The sequence below is a fragment of the Pongo pygmaeus genome, chromosome 3 (assembly GCF_028885625.2).
Source record: "Pongo pygmaeus isolate AG05252 chromosome 3, NHGRI_mPonPyg2-v2.0_pri, whole genome shotgun sequence".
Lineage (NCBI taxonomy): Eukaryota > Metazoa > Chordata > Mammalia > Primates > Hominidae > Pongo > Pongo pygmaeus.
In genome coordinates this window covers 151035224-151047246 of record NC_072376.2, presented here as the reverse complement: position 1 = coordinate 151047246, position 12023 = coordinate 151035224, and positions in this window count along the sequence as shown.

Here is a 12023-nt window from a genome sequence, read left to right as displayed (position 1 = left end):
GATATTAATTTTGACATATTAGGGGAGGTAGCAGACTTTGAGCTATTATACAGGGTACAGCAAAGCTAAACTGCCTGATTTATCGTATGGCTAGAAATGCAAAGTCAATTCCAAAAGTGGTGTTTTCAAAATACTTAGAACAAAGCTATCAATGAAATAATAGCTTATTGGGGAGGCTCCTTTTAAGAAAAATATCCATTAGAATGGCAGGTAGTTTTAATGCATAAACAATTTTATTCCTTTATAGTCACACACCATGTTGTTTTATTTAAGAACTTGGTCTTTTCCTGAATACTAGCCCTATGCTACTCACTTTCACTATGTCACTCCAATAGAAAACGGAAAATTATAAAATAAAGCATTAGAAACTCTTAAATTTTTTATCAAAAGAAAACTATTTGTTATTAGCAGCCAGTGATTATGTCTTCCTAGTCAACCTTAAACATGAGTCGACATGGATAGGAAAATAACACAGTAGATGCCTTGATTGCTTTTAGCTCTCTGAAAACAGGCACTTAATTTCCTTCATAGAAAAAAAAATCTTTTTCTTTAAAGTTGACTAGTTAAGTGTAGGAGTAATCAAAGCAGCCAACTCTGGAGCAAAAGGCAGTGACTTACGATTTGGTCCATTTACTTAGTGCACGAATTTGTTTTCTAAACTGTATCATGGGGTAATAATAGGACTGATAATCATAAGTAGGCCTGTAAGAAGGATGGCATGAAAATATTTTAAACAAATGATGGTGCGTGTGTTTAGAAAGACTAGAAGAAAGGCTGGTGTCTTTCAGGTTCTGTGCATGTTTCCCTGGATTTAACTTCAACCTCTCATATTACATTTTTTATTTTTAAAAAATTGTATGTTCTTAGCAATTCAGAAACTAGACAGTCAACATTTCTGGCTGAAGTAAGTTACATGGCAGACATTCTCTGAGCTCATGCCAAGATATTTTTCTTTTCTTTTTAAAATATATTATGTCTTAATCCATTTTCTCCTCTGACATTTGTATTTCTATCACCTTAATGACTTAAGGAATATAAACTGGACTTATATTCCAGTTTTGCTGAATGGACATTTTGCTGAATGTCTAATCATTCTAATGGCACCTGACTTATCCAAATTTCCCCAGAGAAATGACTAAATTCAGTAGGAAAATTATTTCATTGGTCTTATGCATCACACATAAGACAGTAATATTCTTTCTCTTTTTAATAATAGCATTACTTTGTTGGTAATTACTTCTGTTAATTTCACTGAAGGCATTTTAAAAAATGAATTATACTCTACCTATCTCTTCATAACTGTGTTCTATTAGTTTCTGAGCACTTCTCCATTTAATCAGGGCTGTTTTGAATACCTTTTCTATTCTTATTCTACTAAGAATGCCTGGGTACTTGAAAGATTAAAAAATAAATAAATAAAACAAATTTAATCATAACTAAAACCTCACTGAATTTTTTTTATACTCTTTATTAGTGGGTGTGATCTCAAAGGGGTCTTGTTTTATCTCTCATAGAAAGATGGAGTTGATAAAGAAAGTTGTAATTCAAATTCTGCTAAAGTTAATCTTAAAACAATTAAAGTATTGTATATTGCACAATTAACTGTAGTCTAAATCTCTGCCATATTTTCTAGCTTACTCTCATAGTGTAATCAGCACAAGCAATATAGATCATGCCCACTATGGGTTATTATAAAATACATGAAATGGCCAGAGAGTATACAATACCACTAGGATGCATTTTTTTTTTTAAGATGGAGTCTTGCTCTTGTCACCCAGGCTGAAGTGCAATGGCATGATCTTGGCTCACTGCAACCTCCGCCTCCCGGGTTCAAGCAATTCTCTCTGCTTCACCCTCTCAAGTAGCTGGGATTACCAGTGCCTGCCACATGCCGGGCTAATTTTGTATTTTTAGTAGAGACGAGGTTTTGCCATGTTGGTCAGGCTGGTCTCGAACTCCTGACCTAAGGTGCCCTGCCCACCTCGGCCTCCCAAAGTGTTGGGATTACAGGCATAAACCACAGTGCTGGACTGCATTTTTATAAAATTACTTCTCCTAAATACATCCTGTTAATAGCATGAGGATGCTTCATACCAATTTTTCTTTCTCTGTGCTTCAGTATTTTTTTTCATTGTACTATTATTAATGTGTACTAAGGAGTAGCTCTTTCAAATAGAGTGGTTTTTTTTTTCAGCTAGAAATCTTGCTATCTCCTGTTCTCCCCTTGATCCTCTCTCCTTGTATGTCTGCTGTTTCTTAACTACCTCATACAAGGATAAAGAGGTGGTGGCCTCCTTGAGCTTTTAAGAGTCTTTGAATGAATCCTAAATTGTTTAGAGGCTTTTCTCTCCTATCTAGAGTCTTTCGAAACTGTGACTCAATTTTTTTCTTGTTTGTACAATCAGCCCTTTGTCTTTGGGGGTTCCACATCTGTAGAGTCAACAAATCAGATTGAAAATATTTGGGAAAAAATTTGCATCTGTACCAAACATGTTCAGACTTTTTCTTCTCATTCCTTAAGCAAAACAGTATAACAACTATTTACAGAGCATTCATATTGTTATGTATTATAAGTAATCTAGATACAATTTAAAGTGTATGGTAGTATGTGAGTAGGTTATATGCAAATACCACACCATTTTATATCAGAGACTTGAGCATCTGTGGATTTTGGGATCTGCAAGAGCTTCTGGAATCAATGCCCCAAAGCCCATGGATATTGAGGGACAACTGTACTTGGAACTGATATGTGTTGCTTGGAAATTAAAATTCCTAGTCTAAAGCTTTAAAAGTGGCTAGCCTAATACAAATTTCAAGGTGACTTTTTTTTTTTTTTTTTTTAAGAAAACATACCATTACCTAACATGGAAGAAGAATTAGTTTACAAAGAAAACATAGACAAATTTGGTCAAAGATATTGAGGCAAGGAAATAAAAAGGAACCATGAAAAGCTGAGTTAAAAGGATGTTTTCCAATTTAGAAAAAGAGATTCATCTTCTAAAATCCTTTTGAAAATAGTGCAGAAGCCATAAAGTATATAATTATTTCTCTACTCTAAAAATAGTACATGATTGAAACAACGTAATATTCTGGGGGGAAAAAAACCCAAATCACTTCAGTTATATTTGTGCTTTGTTCTTATAAGCCATTTCAATTTGCTGAAGCCAGAGGACTATTAACCTAGTCTCTGAAATTTTGAAGTGTCCTGAATCCTGTTTTCTGTGAACAACTAAAACTCGATTATATACATAAAGTGAAATTTCAATAACTGAACATATGATCGTAAGATCTTATGAAGGGATGATAATCAACAAAATTAATGAGAGTGTTTAATTTCATGCAGCAATTTTCACAAAAGGTAGAGCACAACAGTAAACTCCATGAGTTGCATTGTAATCAAGCTCCTCTTGTAATGAATGCAGGCCCTTAATTTATTGAAACTAATTTTGAAATCATGGTACCATACATGCTGTCTACTGTAGAAATAATTTATAAACATTAATTGCAGGAAAGAGAGGATCCATTTGCTTCAAAGAGCCCATCAGCAAGCTGTCCTTCCCGTTTTATCAGTAAGGAAAGCTGAGAGCAAATAACAGATGGGACTGTCCCTTGGTGGTGGCGCACAGCACGCATGAAATATAGCACAATCTTCCTCCAGTGTGTTATGCTTTTAACAGTGGAAGATCAGAGCAGGAGAGGTGTGGGCCAGGATGAATAACTGTCTCTGATGAAACATTCTTTTCTTCTAGCAAGATTCCTGTAGCAGATTGAGCTCTGGCAGTTGATCTCAGTGGTTTGATAGAGTGTCATTATAAAAATGCACCTGGAAGATTCTGTGGAAAAGAGACAAACCTCAGAAGACCAAGGTGAATCCAAGGCCTGATCTGGACTCTTAATGGGTGGTTAAATTCTAGTTCCTTTAAATAAGCATCAAAGACACCACAAAACCACAGATAAAGCTGCCATAGACAGCTATATTTGGTACTCATTTATCATTTGTCATAAGCATTTCATCCTCTTGCAATATTTTTTTCTACTTACTACTTCTACAAGAAGGTGAGTAGTTGTGCATTTGATGTGTGTTGAGGGGTATGAGGCTAAAATCTTCTGCCTCTGTTGTTTGTATAACCACACTGAAGGCTGTTACTAGGGCTGTGGAAGCTGGATTTAGTATATGTTATTCCTAATGGAAAAATCTATCAGCCCCACTTCAGTGGCTATTATTAAACTGCTTTTAGTCAGTCAGATAGGAAGTGATCCCCAATTCCACTAGTAGATTCATGCTCCGTTCATTACCACTGTTCACAGTAGCTTTTCTAAATGTTTTTCACTTATCCTGGATTTCTAAGTCTGCCTCACTCCTTCAGGTTTGGACGCTGCTCTTATGTCCTGTTGAAGTGAAAAGATCAAGGCTGCCTGATCTCCTTTAACGAACAACTGTAACCTGCCCCTCTTTGATTTACGATATCATTGTCATCATTAGTCCTTTTCCTCTCTCCTATTTTAGGGAAAATATTATCCTCTTCTTTTAAAAAGTTAATCCATACATATGCTCTTAATTTTACCCATTTCCATTCATTCTTCAATTATCCCCGTGATTACTGAAATATTCAGTCTTTTTCTCTTAAGTGCATTCTCTGACTTGATGAATTTACCTCTTATAAAGAAAAGAAACAAAGCATTACTTCCAAATCTGCATTGCCCTTCAAGCTACTATCTCCTCTATTTCTATGAAATTTCTTAAAAGATTAGTCTGTCATCATTAGTTCCTGTAATTGTTCTTCTTTACCTAATTTGCTCCTCTCTTTATTGCAGTCTCACTTTCTGCTCCCCAGTCACTTGAAACTATTCTATCATAGCATCTAATTCCTAATCTATCAAACAGTCGTAATCACTTCAGACTATTAGGCATATGAACACTCTTTCTACATTGAGTTTTCAAGTCTTGGCAGAAGGCAGGGCTTCATGTCCAAGGATGAAGAGGTAATATGCTTTGTCTTTCTATACTCAGGCAGAGAGGACAAAGGCACATAGCCTTGGTTTGACAAGTCAGATGGTCCCATCTGGGGACAGAGGAAAAACGATCCACAGTGCCACAGTAGCAGCAGCAGCAGAGACTGGAACAGAGGTGATAGTGCTAGCTGGAGACTCTGTGGTGTCCCAATCTAGCCTTTTCCTATGCAGTGTTTCTTGTTGACAAATCTCCCTTGGTTTCCACTGACTTTCTGAGCCTTCCTGGCTAAGTTTCATATAATTCTGTGAGCTAACTAATATCTTTGCCATAAATTACTTGCTTGCCTTAATTGAAACATATTTGGTTTATCTTCCTTTGAACTAAAGACCTCATTAGTACAGAAAGTCATACTTTGGAATCAGTTTAATGTAATAGAGTTTTAGGGAAAGTGGAGTGAAAAGTCAGCAAGTGGAATTGATTTTCAGACTGGGGCCAAAAGGGGCAAAATTCCATTTGTCATCACAGACACGATCCTGGTAGCCCATCCTATGCCACGGTGAAAGAGCTAACTAAACAGTGCCTTTGGTCCCTGTAATGAAAGGCTCTCTTAGAATGAAATGCCTATTCAAGGCGAGGTTTTGCGGAAACCAAGTTGACACTGTCATTGAAAAGATGAAAGACTGTAGGGATGCAGCTGATGTTTGCAGGGCACCTAAAAGCTAAAAAAAAAAAAAAAAAAAGATAGGCTGGGCGCGGTAGCTCACTCCTGTAATCCCAGCACTTTGGGAGGCCGAGGCAGGCAGATCACGAGGTCAGGAGATGGAGACCATCCTGGCTAACACGGTGAAACCCTGTCTCTACTAAAAATACACAAAATTAGCTGGGCGTGGTGGCGGGCGCCTGTAGTCCCAGCTACTCAGGAGGCTGAGGCAGGAGAATGGCGTGAACCCAAGAGGCGGACCTTGCAATGAGCCGAGATGCGCCACTGCACTCCAGCCTGGGTGACAAAGTGAGACTCCGTCTCAAAAAAAAAATAATAATAAATAATAATAATAATAATAAAAGATAAATGATAAGTTAATCTTCTTAAATTATTGATTATGGCAAAGACTGAGTTCCTGGAACTCTCACAATCCTAACAGAGTCTCAATTCTCTCTAATTCTTTCAACTTTCATGTAGGTGAAAATCAAACTCCAAGTTTGATATTATGATCGCCAAATTGTACTATCAGTTGATTTTAGAGTCTTGCCAGTCCTTGTATGAGAAAGTGAGAGACAGCAATGCTCAGAAAACTATAGGACTGGAGGATCCTAAGCATAAGAATTAGACAATGTGGGGTGATTCCAAAGCCTTGAACTCATAGCCTTTTCCCCCTCTGTAGTTGTGTGCTGGAGCCAGCTCTTGCCAGCTCCTGAGATTAACTGCATTTATCTCATCTCTACTCTGTGTCCATGATATGTTGGCAATTTGAAGTCAGTTACAAGTATTTGAAATGCCACAATCAGGGCTGTCCCTAACCCCCTTGCTGGGGAATGGATTGTTAAACATTTGCCAGTGCAGTACTGTTAATGGCATCACAGAAGTGCATCCTCCCTTCTTAGATGGAGGCAGTTATTCTTGCTTGGAGACTGTATTCCCTTTCTTTTTCAGAGGCTGACTTTGCAAGAGAGAATCCATTTACCACTTAGAACAGTGAACACCACCCCCACCCCCATTTATCTCCAGACTTGAACTAGTAGTTAAATCCCAACATGTCCCAGAGAAGTAAAATGCATTGTAAAATCTGGGTGAAAAGATTTCTTTCTTTTATCTTATGACAACAAAACTTGGGACTATGTGTACTAATAATTGACCTTGGACAGGTAACGTGTAATTTTTCAAAAGAATAAATGTATCACTCAGAGCTTCTATATTGGAAGAGTTACCCAGAGTGGCTACAGTGGGTCTGATTCTTGGCTCATTTGCTTGGTTATAATCTGGGTTTCATGGAGGCTTGGGATAGTGAAGTTGAGATTCTAGAAATCTCTTACATAATGCAGGGAAGGGTAGCAAGTACTCTGGGTTGGAATTATACATAAATCACCTTCATCCTAATTTATTACCCAAGATGTCTAGAAGATAATTTCTTTACCAATATCTTGAGGAATGTATTGGTGAAGGGAGTTTTGAGGAGAGTTTGTTCTACTGTTCTTCCTAAGCTGAGGATGTTGATGGCAGATGCTTAGTTGACATGGTTTCCCTGATTGAAATGAGAAGGAAACTATTCTAGGGCAGCAGAGGCCAAGTAGCAGCATTCAAAGGAAGGACGCAAAATCATTGTGGTTGTCATAAAAGGCAGCAGGGCAAGCTCACCAGCAGAGTGTTATGTATTACAGAAATCTTTGGTAGTGGTTCACCAGTCACTGGGTCTCTTGACTGAAATAGATGATAGTACTTTAGTCCTTCTTGATTTGTGTTATGGAAAGCACCCCACACCTGGGAAGTATAGGTCTGACCTGGGTCATCATTATGGGAAGTTGGTCATTCTCTCCCAATTCTCAGACCCGAGTTAATGCCATAATCAAGAATTCTTTGAAGATGGACTCAGCAATAATATCACTTGTTTGTGCAATAAATCTCCCCAGCCTTCAGCAAAGGATCTTTGGCTATTGCAGATATTGCAGATAAATAGCTTTTAATCTGGTTTGCCTATTCTTTGTTCAGGGGTTTATTCAGAACGGCTAGAAAATGCTGTCCTTTTGGAGAAAAAAATTCCAAAGAGCTACTGCTCTTTTACACCAATGATCTAGCAAACAGCATGAATAGTGATATTACATTCTAAGGGTAATGTGTGCTTTTAGGGGTCAACATTCACATAAACATTTTCAGGTAGCAAATGTTACTGTTTTAACTTTGTGACAAAAATAGACTGCTTGCATTTTAGGTCATGCTGATAAAATATTTCCTAGAATCTGGCTACACAGACATTTCATGCCAGGTATTATTTATATGTGAATAGAATGCAATGGAATGTGAATAGAATGCAAAGGAGCTATAAAATTCCATATAGTAAAAATACATACAGTAAACATGCCCTGGAAAACAGAAATAACCAGAGCTTTGGGATACTGTTAAACACCAACTCGGAGCTATCCTGATTCCCGGAGACTGAGAATAACACTGTCTCTACTGATGAGAATGACAAATTGTACTTCAGGTTATAAATTGAGTTTTGATCTCAGTTGGCCTCTAGGTAGTCCAGTCTTGTGGTTATTTTTCTGAGGATATGACTGGAATAGGTTTCTTAAGCAATTGGCAGAATCCCCAACTGGGTCTCTGCACCATGGAGTAGGGCCATTGTGATAGAAAATGCCAAGCTTCTGGAATTGCCCTTACCTCCTAAAGCACTAAAATCCAAAGCAGTATTGCATTCATAGATGAATTACAGAAATTAAAAATATCATTAAAAACCTGAAAGATGTTGGGTTGATGATTCTTTTTGTGTCTCTATTTTGTCCTGTGCTTAGAAGATGTAGTGATACTGAGCAATCACAAATTGTACCCCTGGATGGTCATTTAACAAACATTTATTCAGTAGCAACCAAGATTCATGCTTTGTGCTAGGTGTCAGGGATACAATGATGAGCAAATCTTGACATGTTCTTTGCTTTTATAGCACTAATAATTTAATGGTACAAACTGGACAGTCACTGCTCAAGATAATTCTATAAGCTTGTGTTACAGGGGAACCCTCTGTTGTCCTGGGGTGTGTGTGTATCTGTGTGTCTGTGTGTGCAGGGAGTTTTGGAGGAGAAAATGGGAAAGGCAGGAAAAGTCTTACTTCAGCAAGTGATATTTCAGATGAGCTCTAAGGCAGAGGTAGGTGTCAAAGAGCACAGACAAAGGCGTCCGTGCAGTGATTCCACAGCAGGAGAGAAAAGTGTGCTTGAGAAGTGAATGGAAGACAGTACACCCGGAGTGAGGAATACGAGGTTCAGAGTGACCAAGAGGAGCCTGAAAAGTAGACAGGGACCTGAACTTGCAGGATTTTCTCTGATCTGAATAGCAATGAGAAATCAAATGTGTAGCTTTAAGCAGGGACGATATAATATCATGATTAGACATGTAAAAGAATTCTCTGGGTGCAGTATGGGTATGAACAGAGAGTGGCAAGGTATGTTATTGAATTGTTGCAGTGAGAGTTTGTTGTATGGATGTAGAAATAGGTAGAGTTATGAGACATTTAGGAATTAATATTAATAGGACTCATGATTGACTGTTGGTGATGGATTGAATACTGGGTGTGAGACAGTAGAAAATGTAAAACTGTTCTTATATTTCTGGTTTGCATAGCAGGATATACATAAATATGTATATATATTCATCGTGTATATACTGAATGAGAATAAGATTGGGGCCAATGATCTTAGACCTATAATATTTGAGGGGCCTGACACACATTTATATGAAGATGTTGAGTGAGAAATTAGATATGAGGATAAATAAAAGGAACTGGTTTGGTGATGAAATAAATACAGAAGTCGTTGGTCCATAGATGGGAAATGAGGCCCATTATGTGGAGAAAGTGCAGACGGAGGAGAGAAGAGCCCGAGGCTGTGCACGGACAGACATCAGCACATGGGGTAAAAGTGCCCTTTGAGAAACAAAAATAAAATCCTAAGTCCCTAAACCAACTGAATAGACCCCTTCTTGGCCAAGGGGACCTCAGAGAAACCTTAAAAATGGAGTTCACAGCCATGACACGATGGGAGGTCAGATGTGCCTCGTATACCTCCTCCCTTGCTAACCGCCACTAGGCTCTCTTCCCTAGGTGTTTAACAGAAACCAGCCCTTTTGAAAGATTCCTTCTGCCACTGATAGGAACCAACTGCCTGATGCTGCCCCTCCCTTTCAGTTTTTTCTTTAAATTTATTTTTTATTTTCATTTTTTGAGATGGAGTTTCACTCTCGTTGACCAGGCTGGAGAGCAATGGCACGATCTCGGCTCACTGCAACCTCCACCTCCCAGGTTCAAGTGATTCTTCTGCCTCAGCTTCCCGAGTAGCTGGTATTACAGGTGCCTGCTACCATACCTGGCTAATTTTTTATTTTTAGTAGAGACAGGGTTTTGCCATGTTGCTCAGGCTGGTCTCGAACTCCTGACCTCAGGCTGGTCTCGAACTCCTGACCTCAGGTGATCCACCTGCCTTGGCCTCCCAAAGTGCTGGGATTACAGGCGTAAGCCACTGCACCTGGCCCTTTTCACAGTTTTGACACAGCAACTGACCAGCATTCCTTCCTGATAAGAGACCATTGACCATGAAGTGCTCCTGAGGCCCGTCTTTGGAGGCTGCCACATAGAGGTTCTTTGTGTCCCCTGGTTCACCTTTTGATGTATAAGGTCTAATTGTAATATATTTAAATGTTAAGTCTTCATCCCAGAGTGAACATGGGATGCATGTTACACATGCTGTGCCTCCCCTTTGTGAATATTCATATCTCCTTCTATGACCTGCTGAATATGTATACTTAGCTACCCTGTTAGCCATAAATCCATCTTATTTTTCCTATCCTACCCTCTACATGCCTGTTTCCAGCTTCTGGCCAGAGGCTACACTTCTCAGTCTGTGAGAATGGTCGCCGACAGGCTCCAACCCTTCATGAGAAGAACCTTTAAGCTCTCCTTTCAGATTTATGAAGTTACTCACTCTTCAGTTGACACCCTAAAGTGCAGTCAGTAAACTGTGATGCACTCAGCAAGGACTTACTAAAGGTTTATAGGACTAAAAACAAAACTGGTATGAGGAAAGAGCACCCTTCAGGCTCTCTGACTTCTTGCCAGCTTAGTCTTGGGTTTGTTTTTACTCTTTAGCTCCATTGCAACGTTTGGCTGGATTTCTCTGGTTCTGATAATCTTGGGTATTAGGTATTTGATGAGGTAATTCAAATAGTGTATAAAGTGTTTCTTATTGATAAAATTAATTTTGGGATACTCTCTACTTCACGCTCACACTAATTTTTCTTTGTGTGCTTTTTAATACTTAGCAAACTCTATTTTATCTTAAATTCTTCATCTAGGAATCTGCCCACCACTCAAGCCTGGAAAAGCTGGCAGAGGATGCACGTGTTTTATTCACCTGAGTGTTCACAATGCTCGTGAGGTGCCTCCCTGATAGTAAGTGCTGCTCTTTCTTATTGACATTCTTTTTTCCTTTAAAATTTGTTTCAATCCATGAGGTAAAAAATAATGACGATATAGACAGACGAATAGTTCATGTTGTTTTTCCCTGCAGTCAAATAGACAAAAATTTCAACACAAACTTTTATTCCTGGTATTTGGCTTAAAAGTAAACGTCAGGTACGTCAAGAAGCTAATGGTGTTCTCTGCATATCTCACCAGTCACTGATTATTCTACTTAATATAAAAATGCATTTCCAAAATCTTACCACTGGGGGGCAGCATCGTGCAAAGCTAGCCTTTAGTTTTTCCTTCCTGTGTCCAGTATAGAGTGCTCCTAGTATCTATCACAGACTCGTGCTGTGCCATTAATGGAAGAAGAGCGTGCGTCCGTCTGTCCGTCCGTCTGTCTATCTATTTTCCCTTTGCCAAATTCTTTCCTATTCCTTTTTTTCCCAGAGTTCTTTGTGAGTTAAAACTTCTGTTTTTGAAACTTCCAGGAGCTTAATTAATAAACATGAAAACCAAGTTGAAGCTGGCACAAAGCCCTTTTTTGCTCAACCACTTGGGCATGCTAGGGTAACTGTAGTTATTTACATTTGGCATCCAACTGACTCAAAGAGCAACACTGCTTTTTTTTTTTTTTCCCTATGAGTACCGAAGCTATTAAATTAAACAGGTTAATGTGGCTACAGCATTTCACCCCCTACTATCCCCACAGCTATAGTAAATCTGCCACCTGTTTATTTCCATAAAAATTCAATTACAGCACCACCAGTTATTCTTCTTATGTGAGCAATTAACTTTAGGCAGTTTCAGGCCACAGAGAAGGCCAGGCTGGCGTGCTCCTTTCTTCTTCGCTCCTTTTAGCCGCAGATCGTTCTTTCGCTAAGTGACTGCTCCTTCACACT